This window comes from Heterodontus francisci, chromosome 6 (genome assembly GCF_036365525.1).
Source record: "Heterodontus francisci isolate sHetFra1 chromosome 6, sHetFra1.hap1, whole genome shotgun sequence".
NCBI classification, from domain to species: Eukaryota; Metazoa; Chordata; class Chondrichthyes; order Heterodontiformes; family Heterodontidae; genus Heterodontus; species Heterodontus francisci.
The window spans coordinates 118,350,138-118,358,508 of NC_090376.1; positions in this window are offsets into that span (position 1 = coordinate 118,350,138).

Sequence of the window (8,371 nt, forward strand, 5' to 3'; positions counted from 1 at the left end):
AAAGAGGATAAATCCTCTGGTCTGGATGGATTGCATCCACACATTTTAGAAGAATCTAGGGAAGAGATAGCAGAGGCATTACTACACATATTTAATAATTCATTAGAAAAAGGTTAAGTGCCAGAGGACTGGCAAATAGCTAATGTTAACTCCTATATTTAAGAAGGGGGACAGAACATACCCAGGGAACTATAGACCAGTCAGCTTAACATCATGGAGTCTTAGAGTTATAGCACAGAAACAGGCCCTTCGGCCCAATGCGTCTGCGCCGACCAAGCATCCATCCAATCTAATCCCGTTTTCCACACTTGGCCTGTAGCCTTGTAAGCTATGGCATTTCAAGTGCTCATCTAAATACTTCTTAAATGTTGTGAGGGTTCCTGCCTCTACCAATCCTTCAGGCAGTGCGTTCCAGATTCCAACTACCCTCGGTGAAAATGTTTTTCCTCAACTCCCCTCTAAACCTCCTGCTCCTTCCCTTAAATCTATGCCCCCTGGTTATTGACCCCTGCGCTAAGGGAATAAGTTTCTTCCTATCTATCCTATCAATGCCCCTCATACCTCAATCAGGTCCCCCCCCCACCCCCCTCAGCCTTCTCTGCCTCAAGGAAAACAACCCCAGCCTATCCAGTCTCTCTTCATAGCTGAAATGCTCCAGCCCAGGCAACATCCTGGTGAATCTCCTCTGCACCCTCTCCAGTGCAATCACATCCTTCCTATAGTGTGGTGCCCAGAACTGTACACAGTACTCCAGCTGTGGCTTAACTAGCGTTTTATACAGCTCCATCATAACCTCCCTGCTCTTATATTCTATGCCTCGGCTAATAAAGGTAAGTATCCCATATGCCTTCCTAACCACATTATCTATCTGCGCTGCTGCCTTCAGTGATCTATGGACAAGTACACCAAGGTCCCTCTGACCTCTACTTCCTAGGGTCCTACCATCCATTGTATATTCCCTTGCCTTGTTAGTCCTTCCAAAGTGCATCACCTCACAGTTCTCAGGATTAAATTCCATTTGCCACTGCTCTGCCCATCTTACCAGCCCATCAATATCATCCTGTAATCTAAGGCTTTCCTCCTCACTATTTACGACACCACCAATTTTCATGTCATCTGCGAACTTACTGATCGTACTTCCTATATTCATGTCTAAATTATTAATGTACACTACAAACAGCAAGGGTCCCAGGACCGATCCCTCCGGTACACCACAGGACACAGGCTTTCACTCGCCAAAACAGCCCTCGACCATCATCCTCTGCCTCCTTCCACTAAGCCAATTTTGGATCCAATTTGCCAAGGATCCTATGGGCTTTCACCTTCTTAACCAATCTCCCATGTGGGATCTTATCAAAAGCCTTACTGCAGTCCATGTAGACTACTTCAACTGCTTTACCCTCATCCACACATCTAGTCACCTCGGAAAATTCAATCAAGTTTGTTAGACACGATCTCCCCCTGACAAAGCTATGCTGACTATCCCTGATTAATCCCTGCCTCTCCAAGTGTAGATTAATCCTGTCTATCAGAATTTTTTCCAATAGTTTCCCAACCACTGATGTTAGACTCACCGGCCTGTAATTACCAGGTTTATCCCTGCTACCCTTCTTGAATAACAGTACGACATTCGTTGTCCTCCAGTCCTCTGGCACCTCTCCTGTGGCCAGAGAGGATTTGAAAATTTGTGTCAGAGCCCCTGCTATTTCCTCCCTTGCCTCACAACAGCTTGGGATACATCTCATCTGGGCCTGGGGATTTATCCACCATTAAGCCTGCTATGGCAGCGAGGCCTGGACAACGTATACCAGCCAAGAGCAACGTCTCAATTCATTCCATCTTCGCTGCCTCCGGAGAATACTTGGCATCAGGTGGCAGGACCATATCTCCAACACAGAAGTCCTTGAAGCGGCTAACATCCCCAGCTTGTACACACTACTGAGTCAGCGGCGCTTGAGATGGCTTGGCCATGTGAGCCGCATGGAAGATGGCAGGATCCCCAAAGATACATTGTACAGCGAGCTCGCCACTGGTATCAGACCCACCGGCCGTCCATGTCTCCGCTATAAAGACGTCTGCAAACGCGACATGAAATCGTGTGACATTGATCACAAGTTGTGGGAGTCAGTTGCCAGCATTCGCCAGAGCTGGCGGGCAGCCATAAAGACAGGGCTAAATTGTGGCGAGTCGAAGAGACTTAGTAGTTGGCAGGAAAAAAGACAGAGGCGCAAGGGGAGAGCCAACTGTGCAACAGCCCCGACAAACAAATTTCTCTGCAGCACCTGTGGAAGAGCCTGTCACTCCAGAATTGGCCTTTATAGCCATTCCAGGCGCTGCTTCACAAACCACTGACCACCTCCTCTCTCGAGATAAGGAGGCCCAAAAGAAAAGCCTGCTAAAACAGCTAATACTTCCTCCCTTTCAATGCTAATTTGTTCCAGTATTTCACAATCCCCCTCCCTGATCTCTACACCTACATCGTCCTTCTCCATAATGAACACAGATGAAAAGTAATTATTTAAAACCTCACCTATGTCCTCTGGCTCCACACACAGATTGCCACTTTGGTCCTTTCCCTGGTTATCCTCTTGCCCTTAATATACTTATAAAATGCCTTGGGATTTTCCTTTATCTTGTCTGCCAGTGATTTTTCATGTCCCCTTTTCACTCTAATAATTACTTTTTTAAGTATCCCCTACACTTTCTATACTCCTCTAGTACCTCTGCTGTTTTCAGTGCTCTGAATCTGCCATAAGCCTCCTTTTTTTTCCTTATCCAATCTTCTATATCCCTTGACATCCAGGGTTCTCTGGACTTGTTGGTCCTACCCTTCACCTTAACGGGTACATGTTAGCTCTGAACTCTCTCTATTTCCTTTCTGAATGACTCCCACTGCTCTGATATAGACTTTCCTACAAGAAGCTGCTCCCAGTCCACTTTGGCCAGATCCTGTTTTATCATATTGAAATTTGCCTTCCCCCAATTCTGTACTTTTATTTCCGGTCCCTCTATGTCCTTTTCCATAACTACCTTAAATCTTAGAGTTATGGTCACTGTCCCCGAAATGCTCCCCCACTGCCACTTCGACCACTTGTCCGGCTTCATTCCCTAGGATTAGGTCCAGTGCTGCCCCTTCTCTTGTAGGACTTTCTACGTACTGGCCCAAAAAGCTCTCCTGCATGCACTTTAAGAATTCTGCACCCTTTAGGCCTTTTGCACTAATACTATCCCCTCTAATATAGGGGAAGTTGAAATTCCCTACTATTATTACCCTATTATTTTTGCACCTCTCTGAGATTTGCCTGCATATCTGCTCCTCTATCTCTCCCTGACTGTTTGGAGGCCTGTAGTACACTCCCAGTCAAGTAATTGCCCCCTTTTTGTTTTTAAGTTCTACCCATATGGCCTCATTTGAGGAACCTTCTAGGATATCATCCCTCCTTACTGCAGTAATTGACTCCTTAATCTCCTCTTTTACCCCTCCCCTATCACGACTGTAGATTCTATACCCTGGGATATTGAGCTGCCAGTCCTGCCCTTCCCTCAACCATGTCTCTGTGATAGCAATAATATCATATTCCCATGTGTTAATCAATGCCCTCAATTCATCCGCCTTATTGTAAGACTCCTTGCATTCAAATAGATACTATCTAGCCTTGCATTATTCACTTGTGTCATAACAGGTCTATATTTGCTCTGCCCTCCAGACTGACTTTGGTTGTCTTCTATATTTGATTGTACATCACCCCCTACTGTACCTCCACTCTGTATCCCATCCCCCTACCAAATTAGTTTAAACACCCCACCCCCACCAACAGCACTAGCAAACCTCTCAGCAAGGATGTTGGTCCGTTCTGGTTCAGGTGCAACCCGTCCAACTTGTACAGATCCCACCTTCACCAGAAACAGACCCAGTGATCCAGGAAACTAAAGCCCTCCCTCCTGCATCATCTCTTCAGCCACGCATTCATAAACTCTCACCTCCTATTCCTATACTCACTAGCACGTGGCACTGGGAGTAACCCAGAGATTCCAACCTTTGAGGCCCTACTTTTTAATTTGCTACCAAGCTCCCTAAATTCTTTTTACAGGACCTCATCCCTCTTTCTACCTATGTCATTGGTACCAATGTGGACCACGATCTCCGGCTGTACACCCTCACCCTCCAGAATACTTTGTAGCCGCTCAGTGATATCCAGGACCTTTGCACCAGGGAGGCAACATACCATCCTGGAATCACGTCGGCGACCACAGAAACACCCATCTATTCCTCTAACCATAAAATCCCCTACCACTATTGCCCTCTTGTCCCTTTTTCTCCATCCCAGCACAGCTGAGTCCACCATGATATTCCGATTATGACTCTCGGTGCATTCTCCAGAGGAACCCTCTCCCTCATCAGTACTCAGAACTGAATATCGGTTAGAAAGTGGGATGTCCTCTGGGGACTCCTGCACTGACTACTTCATCGTCCAGCAGCCACCCAGTTTCCCCCCCGACTGTGCTCGCCTAGGCACCGGCTTGACTACCTCCTGAAACGTGCCATCCACATAGTCCTCCACCTTGTGGATGCGCCACAGTGACTCCAGCCACTGCTCGAGCTCCGAAACCCGAATCTCAAGCTTCTGCAACCGGAGACACTTTCTGCAGACATGTTCACCAAGGTCACATGGCACTTCCACGACTTCCCACATTGCACAGGAGACACATTCTGCTTGGCCGAGCTGCCCTGCCGTTACTTAAGTTATTACACTAGCAAAATTTCATTATAAAGTTATCAGCTATTTACAATCCGCTTTATACCCTGTACCTTTGAGGCTGAGAAGGCAAAAAAGAAAGAGACCAAAGAGCACCTTCCACTGCCCCCGCCCCCAGCCAGCGAAAATACCCACACAACTTACAGCCTCAGTGGTAGGAAAAATGGAATCCCTACTAAAGGAGAGAATAGAATATCTAGAAATGAAAAATATAATAATGAATAGTCAGCATGGATTTCAAAAGGGAAAGTCTTGTTTGACCAACCCAATTGAATTTTTTTGAGGAGGTAACAGAGAGAGTTGACAATGGTAATGTAGTAGATGTAATCCCTCCCTAACAGCACTGTGGGTGTATTTGTACCAGATGGACTGCAGAGGTTCAAGAAGGCAGCTCACCACCACCTTCTCAAGGGTAATTAAGGATGGGCAACAAATGCTGGCCTTGCCAGCGACACCCAGATCCCATGACAGAATACAAAAAATATTTGTATTTTCTAAAGACCATTGATAAGGTGCCACATAATAGAATAATAAATAAGGTCAGAGAATGTGGAGTCCGGGACGAGTGGCAGAATGGATTGCAAGCTGGCTTCAAGACAGAAAGCAGAGAGTGAGAGTAAAGGGTAGTTATTCAGAGTGGCAGAAGGTGGGAAGTGGTGTTCCACAAGGATCAGTGCTGGGACCACTGCTGTTCACAATTTACATTAACAATTTAGACTTTGGAATCCAAAAGAATTTTTAAATTTACAGATGACATGCAAATTGGGGGGTGGAGGGGGGGGGGGGGGGGGATAGTCAATACTGTGAAGGACTGCTACAACTTACAGGAGGACATGAATAAACTTGCAGAATGGGAAAGTAATTGATAAATGAAGTTCAATGCGGATAAATGTGAGGTAGAACATTTTGGTAGGAAGAATAGGGAGGTTACTTATTACTTAGGAGGTGTGAATCTCAGTGGGGTAGAGGAACAAAGGGATCTCATACACCGATCACTAAAAGTTACAGCACAAGTTAGCAAGACCATAACCAAGCACTAGGCTTTATTTCTATAGAGATAGGATTGTAAAGTAGGGAGGTTCTAAACCTGTATTGAACCTTGTTTAGACCACACTAAAGGCCTGCTACCCGACCCAAACCCAAAGGGACCCAGCGACGTGTCGGGTTCGGGTCAGGTTGGGCCACTCCTCCGGGTTTGGCCTTCGGGCTGGGTTGGGCTCGGGTCAGGTCGGGCTTGGGGGGAAAATGGAGGAACTCTGGTCAGGTTCGGGTCGGGTTTTTTTTGTCACTTGAGCAGGCCTTTAGATCACACTGCGTGCAGTTCTGGTCACCTAATAAAGAGGATTTAAAGGCACTGGAGAGGGTGCAAAAATGATTTAGGATGAGAGCAGCAATGCGTGGGTATATATATCAGGAAAAGATGAACAGGCTCGGTCTCTTTTCTCTTGGAACAAAGACTGATGGGTGACCTCATAGAGGTCAGTAAAATTATAAAAGGTTTTGATCGAGTGGATAGAGAGAGAATGTTTCCACTTTTGGGGAGGAGAAAAACTTGAGGCCATCACTGTAAGAGTCACCAAGAAATCCAATAGGGAATTCAGGAGAAACTTCTTTACTCAGAGAGTGGTGAGAATGTGGAACTCACTACCACAGGGAACAGTTGAGGTGAATAGAATGGATAAATTTCAGGGGAAGCCTATGAGGGAGAAGGGAATAGAGGATGAAAATGATAGACTTAGATGAGGAAAGATGGGAGGAGGCTCGAGTGGAGCATAAATGCCAGCATAGACTGGTTGGGCTGAATGACCTGTTCCTGTGCCGTATATCCTACATATGATATATGTATCATATGGGCGGCACAGTGGCGCAGTGGTTAGCACTGCAGCCTCACAGCTCCAGGGACCCGGGTTCGATTCTGGGCACTGCCTGTGTGGAGTTTGCAAGTTCTCTCTGTGTGGGTTTTCTCCGGGTGCTCTGGTTTCCTCCCACAAGCCAAAAGACTTGCAGGTTGGTAGGTAAATTGGCCATTATAAATTGTCACTAGTAGAGGTAGGTGGTAGGGAAATATAGGGACAGATGGGGATGTTTGGTAGGAATATGGGATTAGTGTAGGATTAGTATAAATGGGTGGTTGATGGTCGGCACAGACTCAGTGGGCCGAAGGGCCTGTTTCAGTGCTGTATCTCTAATCTAATCTAAACTTATGTAAGTTCGTGGAGACCAAGAAAATAATTTTTTTCTGTGTTTTAAGAGATTTATGATTATATGGAGTTGTAGCTTTGTTTGGGATGATGTTTCTAATTGTGGCATATTTTGGTGACATTCTAAAGTGATGCATCGACTGCATTCCCCCCATGGGGGTCAGATGATTCCCTACTCATGATGCCACTGTACAGTTTGCCTGCGATAACAGTTCTGATGAAAAGTCATCGACCTGAAATGTTGGCCTTGATTTTTAGCCCCTGCTGGGATCGGAGGCCACGGGCAAATCCAGCCCGTTAACTGTTTCTCTCCCCACAGATACTGTCTGACCTGCTGAGTGTTTCGAGCAATTTCTGTTTTTATTGCGAGGTGATACCTGCATTTGAAAGGCAGTTCCAGACTGAAATTAACCCTTTATTCACTCAGCAGTTTAGATGAACTTTGTGCTTTTAATTTAGCATTACTGGTGCAAATCCTTCCTTGCAAAACAGCTTAATACTGTTCCTTGGCAGTCAGCAGAATCGAAACAGCTACATTTAGCTGCATATTTCACAATCATTTCTGCTAAGCTGGACATTGAGACAAAACTGAACTTGTCCTATTGTTATTTTAAAAACTTGTAGATCTCCCATGGCAGCTTAGGACCTCGAGTATTTTCTAAATGCCGAGCAGCTTAGAAATATAGAAGAGTAGGAGTAGGCCATTCGGCCCTTCGAACCTGCTCTGCCATTCAATACCATCATTGCTGATCATCCAAACTCAGTACCCTGTTCTCGCTTTCTCCCCGTATCACTTGATCCCTTTAGCCCCAAGAACGATCTCTCTTTATATTTAATGATTTGGCCTCAACTGCTTTCTGTGGTAGAGAATTCCACAGGTTCACCACTCTCTGGGTGAAGAAATCTCTCCTCATTTCATTCCTAAATGGCTCACCCCTGGTCCTGGACTCCCCCACCATTGGGAACATCCTTCCTGCATCTCGTCTGTCCAGTCCTGTTAGAATTTTGTAGCTTTCTATGAGATCCCCTCTCATTCTTCTAAAGTCTAGCAAATACAAGCCTAATCAACCCCAATCTCTCTTCATACATCAGTCCTGCCATCCCAGAAATCAGTCTGGTGAACCTTCGCTGCACTCCCTCCATAGCAAGAACATCCTTCCTCAGATAAGGAGACCAAAACAGCACACAATACTCCAGATATGGTCTCACCAAGGCCCTGTATAATTGCAGCCAGACATCCTTGCTCCTGTACTCTAATCCTCACGCTATGAAGGCCAACATACCATTTGCCTTCTTAACTGCTTGCTGCACCTGCATGCTTACTTTCAGCAACTGGTGCACAAGGACACCCAGGTCTCACTGCACCTCCCCCTTAGGAACTATGGAGAGAGATCTCAGATCCAAGTATAGAAT